Genomic DNA, 8,439 nt, shown 5'->3' with positions numbered 1-8,439 from the left:
TACAGCGGTTCAATGTTTCAAGGAATAGACTCAACTTACTTTATTCAGCTAGCTAACTATGACGCTATAGCTAACTAGCATGCTAGCATCCAATAACACACAGTTTAGCACCAATACTTGGTTACAACAAACTACCAATAGTGTGTTAACACACTAAACAGATAATTCGTGTCCGTGTCTAGTTCCTTTCATAACGCAGCAATAATTAAACGTTGGCTAGCTAGCACAAATATATTGTATTTAGCTGCTACAGTACAGCTAGCTGGTCGTGTTGGCTAGCTAGCAATGGCTGCTGTGTTGACTTTGTTTGAATAACGGCGGCGCTGCGAACAAATGTAGCTGGCTAAAAGGATATTTAGTTGCTACCGTTGCTAATAGCTACTCGCCAGCTAGTCCAGGAGGTGAGTTAGCTAGCTAGCTAGCTTCGTGCTACACCCGGCACCGCCGAATACAATGCTAACCTACAATAACTACCCACAACAGCCCACGATGCCTACCTATAATACCTAATAATATACAGCCCACGATGCCTACCTATAATACCTATCTACAATCTAAATACATAGTTTAAGCCTTACTCGACAAAGCCCAAGCTATGTATAAAGCCAAACTTACCCGACGCCAGCTGTCTGGGTGGCAGACTGCAATCAGTAGCTGTAATTAAGGACAGCAGCCACCAACCACCTAACGTTAATGCCTCGGATAATGAGGTTAGAAAAACAGCTGAATGGTAGGTAGCTAGCTGGCCCAATTACAGGTACTCTTAAGCGTGAAATAACATTGGAAACAGCTATCCACAGTTGCTAAAAGTTACCAGTAGCTACCCGCTAGCTAGCTAGCTTTGTTGGTCCAGGTAGTGGGTTAGCTAGCCTCGTGCTAGCCTCGTGCTTCGCCGGGCTCCGCCGAATACAATACTTACCTACAATAATTACCTACAATAACCTACAATAACTACCTAAGTAAACTACCTACAATGCCTAACTACAATACCTACCTACAATCTAAATACATGGTTTAAGCTTTACTCAACACCATATAAGAAGCCAAGCTTACCTCCTGCTAGAGAAAACACAACCTCTCCCGACCAGGAACACAAGACTCCAAACTACTCAGTAATCTCCTCCATGAAGACTGGGGGTCAGCCTGATGAACCAAACTACTCAGTAATCTCCTCCATGAAGACTGGGGGTCAGCCTGATGAACCAAACTACTCAGTAATCTCCTCCACGAAGACTGGGGGTCAGCCTGATGAACCAAACTACTCAGTAATCTCCTCCATGAAGACTGGGGGGTCAGCCTGATGAACCAAACTACTCAGTAATCTCCTCCATGAAGACTGGGGGGTCAGCCTGATGAACCAAACTACTCAGTAATCTCCTCCATGAAGACTGGGGGTCAGCCTGATGAACCAAACTACTCAGTAATCTCCTCCATGAAGACTGGGGGATCAGCCTGATGAACCACACTACTCAGTAATCTCCTCCATGAAGACTGGGGGATCAGCCTGATGAACCAAACTACTCAGTAATCTCCTCCATGAAGACTGGGGGATCAGCCTGATGAACCAAACTACTCAGTAATCTCCTCCATGAAGACTGGGGGATCAGCCTGATGAACCAAACTACTCAGTAATCTCCTCCATGAAGACTGGGGGTCAGCCTGATGAACCAAACTACTCAGTCATCTCCTCCATATAGCCCAACTCTCACACACACACATCCACACATGCACACACACACACTTACAAAAAAAAGTTTTGCGATTGCTGATCGGTTCATTTGTACATTTATGATTAATGGGTTTTGTTATCTGTTTTAACCAACCTTTTAATATTTTTTCTTTTAATTTTTTAATTTTTTTAACTTATGTATTGTATATTGTTTTTTTGTGGTGTGGTTTCATTATAAGCCCTTCGGCTTCCAACCAGCACACCTCTTTTAATAATTTTTTTAACATCTGTATTGTTGTTTATCACTTATTTTCTTTGGCGCAAATAAATTAAACCTTAAACTGAACCTAAAATTAGGCAACAACAAAGAATAGACACACACACTAGTGGTGTGCGGGTCAGCTGTTCGTTCACCCGCACTGCCAGCAATTGCCAATAACCCATCCGCAACGCCCGACTATACAAGATAACGTGAAACTCGGATGGCCGCAGCCGATCCTAGAAGGCTCTGCATGGTCAATCTGTCTTCTGCATTGGCGGTGATACGGCCTCTGCAGAAGTCAGGGCATTCATACTTCTTGCGCTTTGTGGAACAGCACAGAGCTGTTGAGCAGTGCTGTTGTGAAGGAAGTTGTCAAGGAAGTGAGTTTGTGTTTATACAGGACCTACCGTCAACCAATCATGGCAATGCAAAGCTATACAGAGCCCTCCACATTGTTACAACATTTGGGAGGCGCACTGCAGATGTGGTAAGGAGCTCAATTTGGCCTCTGCGTGCCCCAGAGGCTCCGTAATTGTGTCACACCCTCCTCTGACCACATTTTTGGATCAAGCATAAGCTGGCTTTAACCCGCTAAAATAAAAATTAAATAGCGCTGTAGGCTACAGTCAGAGATGCTGGAACGATTTTTTGACAGGGTGTGCCTGATTTCGATATGTTTCTGCTTACAATTTCCAACATTTTGGTAGGTTATTTGTTAGTCAACTTGTCTATAATTAGATACATGCAGCTTCTCTTCTGCCATTATATGTTGCCCTAGAAGACTAAAGAAAACCTTGTTCACCAGAAGAATTTCATGAACGATAGAATGAATGCTTCAATCCATACTGAACCAAAATATAAAGGTAACATGTAAAATGTTGGTCCCATGTTTCATGAGATGAAATAAAAGATCCCAGAAATGTTCCATGTGCACAAAAATCGTATTTCTCTAAAATGCTGTGCACAAATTTGTTTACATATGAAAAGAGAACCATCCCGCTCTCCCAGAAGCTTGGCTGGTGTGTAAAACCAGCTAATTCAGACAAACACGCAACAGACAAGCTTCTGGGAGAGCGCGATGGTTCTCTTTTGATGAGTTACTATCCCCCTCCATCAGCAGCCCTGAACTCTGAACTCTGAACCATGTCTTTTGAAACTATCAGCAAGTTTACTGAGGCGAGAGCCCGAACGTTCACATTCAGCAAAGGAGATGCGGATAAAATTCTACTCCCTGGTGTTGGTAAAGTAGGGATATAGCTTTAAAACACTAAAGTGCATTATGGGTAACGTAGTAAGTTTACTTTAGTTTTTTTTATTCAATTGTTGTGGTGTGGAGGATGTAGCCGACCTGTGAGCCATGCTCTTTTCGCTCCGTTAGCCCACTATTTTATTTTGTCATTCAGACTACCTCAGTCAGTACAAGTTTAATAAATGTCAACTGCTTCAGTGGAATTCCAGACTAACTCGTCATTAGCAGTAGATAAGATCCCCAAATGTGGGATTTACCCCCCAGAGCATCTGTAAATTGCTCTGGCCCTGGAGCTAGCAAGTGAAGGAATTCCCTGAGCCGTCCCGACTACGGTCTGGAGGCAAGGCAGGAAAGGTAATACTGGGGACTTAACCACCACCATAGTCCCAGAAAAGGAAGAGTATGAAATAAAACTTAACAAAACTACAAGAGAGAGAAATTTGCTTAGAGCTCCCAGCACAATAACGCTCAGCGAATACTACAAGAACAGAATCATTTTATAAAGGTTTACGTATCCAAAAGGAGCCGTCCATAAGGAAAGGAGACGCTGGTGCTGAATCACTGCTCTATGGACCTACTGCTACTCATCATTGACCATTCCTCTAAAGAGCTTGCTACTTTAAAACAAGCTACCAATGACTGCAAAATGGACATTGAGCAGACATATAATCAAGAAGAAGTGGACAGACTCCAGCAGAAGATCAAAACCAAGATCGATAACCTCCAAGCCGATCTACTGAAGTTCAACCTGGGAAAGTTCAAGCAAAACACAGTCGACTACAAGGAGCAGAACTTCTACACCTGGTTGTCTGAGAAACCCAAGCACTTGCAGACGACATCCCACACAACAGGCCAACGCATCAGAATCCGGTGAATCCTCTACCTCAGCGATGTCTTCTCCATCCTCCAGATCCAGAAATACTTTTTTGGGCCCCCTGCCCCTCCGACGCTCCAAACGTACCCATGCCAAAGACAAAGACGCACAAGGAGAGGTACAAGAGGTCGGTGGAAGGAGGTGAACGAAGATACCCAAAGCAACAATGCCCCCCGAGAGAATGTCGTTTTTAACCTATCAGATAAAAAGTTTTGTAGTGAACAAATTGATGTTTTAAGCAAAGGGTTATCCTTTGTAACGTATACAGTCACAAATCCTTTTCAAGTTATCATTTAACTATTTAAGTTTTTACGTAATATCAATTGAAAGGTTTCTTTAGCTTGATAAAGCCATAGAGGATACCTTGATACCTGGCTTGATAAAGCTATAGAGGATACCCCGATACCTGGCTTGATGAAGCTGTAGAGGATACCCCGATACCTGGCTTGATAAAGCTGTAGAGGATACCCTGATACCTGGCTTGATAAAGCTGTAGAGGATACCCTGATACCTGGCTTGATGAAGCTGTAGAGGATACCCTGATACCTGGCTTGATAAAGCTGTAGAGGATACCCTGATACCTGGCTTGGTGAAGCTGTAGAGGATACCCTGATACCTGGCTTGATAAAGCTATAGAGGATACCCCGATACCTGGCTTGATAAAGCTGTAGAGGATACCCTGATACCTGGCTTGATGAAGCTGTAGAGGATACCCCGATTCCTGGCTTGATAAAGCTCCAAAACAAGTTAAACGCTTGAACAGAAGCCAGTTACTTAATAAATCCCATCAAAACAGAACAAACTGTTTTCTGTAAACTATATACTTACTTTCGATGATAGCCATAATGGCATCAAGTCTATCGTCAATAAACACTGGCACAGGTTATCATCAGACTCCTCTTTAAATTCTGCCTTCCAGAATCCACATTTATTCACCTATAAACAATCAAGAAATGTATCAAACATATTGGTTAAATATGATGTGGTCAGAGAGAGAGAAGAGACATTCATAAAGGATGCTTCCCATGTAGATCATGCCCAGCGTCGTCCGGGTTTGGCCGGTGTAGGCCGTCATTGTAAATAAGAATTTGTTCTTAACTTAATTGCCTAGTTAAATAAAACTTTTTAAAAAACAATTGTAGGCCCTCAGACTTCTAGGACCTATGAGATAAAGTAATGTATAACTGGCACTACTAAAGAAGTTATTTATATTTTACAGTGTTCTTGTAATAAGATTTATATCAGAAAAACATTCCACGCCTTGAAAGTACATTTTAGTCATTTAGCAGACGCTCTTATCCAGAGCAACTTACAGTTAGTGAGTGCATACATTTTCATACTGGCCCCACGTGGGAATCGAACCCACAACCCTGGCGTTGCAAACGCCCATGCTCTACCAACTGAGCTACAGAGGCCCTTGGAGTACACCTTGGATAACATAAATCCACTATTACACGTCAAGATATCACCTCGCCAGTACCAAGACACTTTATAGAACAACATCATTCTATTAATGAATTGCGTTCCGTCGGGATCGAAAAGTTCATCCACCACATAAAGGGAGTAACTATGACAACAAATGACTCTAAAGAGAAGCCATGTGGATATATACATTAAATTCCATATCCCCATATGTTTTAAATAAAATAATTAGATTTCACCTCCTTCCTAAAGGTGTCAGGCTGTGCCTGATGTCCTTTGTGGTGGGCTATCTCATGAATTGATATGACGTATTTAGGTGAGCAGACACCTGGGGCAGGTGATTCGTGCCCACTCCCATACCCTATAAATCTGTATGTCTTTGTGACTAACTTGTATACAAGGTAGACCAGAGAAGCCACATCCCTGATTGGCTGATTAGAAGCACCTGCTGCTCATAAGTTGTTCAAATGCTGTTCTGAATTAAAAGAAAATTGAAAACCTACACACCGATTGTCGTGCCATTCATCCACCGCCATCACCTCATGTTTCAGCATGATAATGCACGGCCCCATGTCGCAAGGATTTGTACACAATTCCTGGAAGCTGAAAATGTCCCAGTTCTTCCATGGCCTGCATACTTACCAGACGTCACCCTTTGAGCATGTTTGGGATGCTCTGGATCGACGTGTACGACAGCGTGTTCCAGTTCCCACCAATATCCAGCAACTTCACACAGCCATTGAAGAGGAGTGGGACAACATTCCACAGGCCACAATCAACAGCCTGATCAACTCTATGCGAAGGAGATGTGTCGCACTGCATGAGTCAGATGGTGGTCACCCGATACTGACTGGTTTTCTGATCCATGCCCCTACCTTTTTTTTAAAGGTACAGTTGAAGTCGGAAGTTTACATACACCTTAGCCAAAAACATTTAAACTAAGTTTTTCACAATTCCTGACATTTAATCCTAGTAAAAATTCCCTGTCTTAGGTCAGTTAGGATCACCACTTTATTTTAAGAATGTGAAATGTCAGAATAATAGTAGAGAGAATGATTTCTTTCAGCTTTTATTTCTTTCATCACATTCCCAGTGGGTCAGAAGTTTACATACACTCAATTAGTATTTGGTAGCATTGCCTTTAAATTGTTTAACTTGGGTCAAACGTTTCGGGTAGCCTTCCACAAGCTTCCCACAATAAGTTGGGTAAATTTTGGCCCATTCCTCCTGACAGAGCTGGTGTAACTGAGTCAGGTTTGTAGGCCTCCTTGCTCGCACACGCTCAGGGCTTTGTGATGGCCACTCCAATACCTTGACTTTGTTATCCTTAAGCCATTTTGCCACAACTTTGGAAGTATGCTTGGGGTCATTGTCCATTTGGAAGACCCATTTACGACCAAGCTTTAACTTCCAGACTGATGTCTTGAGATGTTGCTTCAATATATCCACATAATTTTCCTTCCTCATGATGCCATCTATTTTGTGAAGTGCACCAGACCCTCCTGCAGCAAAGCACCCCCACAGCATGATGCTAACACCGCCGTGCTTCACGGTTGGGATGGTGTTCTTCGGCTTGCAAGCGTTCCCCTTTTTCCTTCAATCATAACGATGGTCATTATGGCCAAACAGTTATATTTTTGTTTCATCAGACCAGAGGACATTTCTCCAAAAAGTACGATCTTAGTCCCCATGTGCAGTTGCAAACCGTAGTCTGGCTTTTTTATGGCGGTTTTGGAGCAGTGGCATCTTCCTTGCTGAGCGGCCTTTCAGGTTATGTCGATATAGGACTCATTTTACTGTGGATATAGATACTTTTGTACCTGTTTCCTCCAGCATCTTCACAAGGTCCTTTCTGTTGTTCTGGGATTGATTTGCACTTTTCGCACCAAAGTACGTTCATCTCTAGGAGACAGAACGCGTCTCCTTCCTGAGCGGTATGATGGCTGCGTGGTCCCATGGTGTTTATACTTGCATACTATTGTTTGTACAGATGAACGTGGTACCTTCAGGCATTTGGAAATTGCTCCCAAGGATGAACCAGACTTGTGGAGGTCTACAAATTTTTTTCTGAGGTCTTGACTGATTTCTTTTGATTTTCCCATGATGTCAAGCAAAGAGGCACTGAGTTTGAAGGTAGGCCTTGAAATACATCCACAGGTACACCTCCAATTACATTTACATTTAAGTCATTTAGCAGACGCTCTTATCCAGAGCGACTTACAAATTGGTGCATTCAACTTAGCATAGCCAGTGGGACAACCACCCTTCTTTTTTTTTTATGGGGTGGTGGGGGGGGGGGGGTAGAAGGATTACTGTTATACTATTCCAGGTATTCCTTAAAGAGGTAGGGTTTCAAGTGTCTCCGGAAGGTGGTCAGTGACTCTGCTGTCCTGGCGTCGTGGGGGAGCTTGTTCCACCATTGGGGTGCCAGAGCAGCGAATAGCTTTGACTGGGCTGAGCGGGAACTGTGCTTCCATAGCGGTAGGGGAGCTAGCAGGCCAGAAGTGGATGAACGCAGTGCCCTTGTTTGGGTGTAGGATCAGAGCCTGAAGGTAAGGAGGTGCCGTTCCCCTAACAGCTCCATAGGCAAGCACCATGGTTTTGTAGTAGATGCGATCTTCAACTGGAAGCCAGTGGAGTGTGCGGAGGAGCGGGGTGACATGAGAGAACGTGGGAAGGTTGAACACCAGACGGGCTGCAGCGTTCTGGATGAGTTGTAGGGGTTTAATGGCAGAGGCAGGGAGCCCAGCCAACAGCGAGTTGCAGTAATCCAGACGGGAGATGACAAGTGCCTGGATTAGGACCTGTGCTGCTTTCTGTGTACTCTGCGAATGTTGTAGAGCATGAACCTGCAGGATCGGGTCACAGCTTTGATGTTAGCGGAGAACGACAGGGTGTTGTCCAGGGTCACGCCAAGGTTCTTTGCACTCTGGGAGGAGGACACAATGGAGTTGTCAACCGTG

Source organism: Coregonus lavaretus, assembly GCF_964263955.1.
Source record: "Coregonus lavaretus genome assembly, contig: HAP1_SCAFFOLD_800, whole genome shotgun sequence".
NCBI classification, from domain to species: domain Eukaryota; kingdom Metazoa; phylum Chordata; class Actinopteri; order Salmoniformes; family Salmonidae; genus Coregonus; species Coregonus lavaretus.
The sequence above is the reverse complement of the archived record's forward strand: the minus strand, read 5'-3'. Positions refer to the sequence as shown.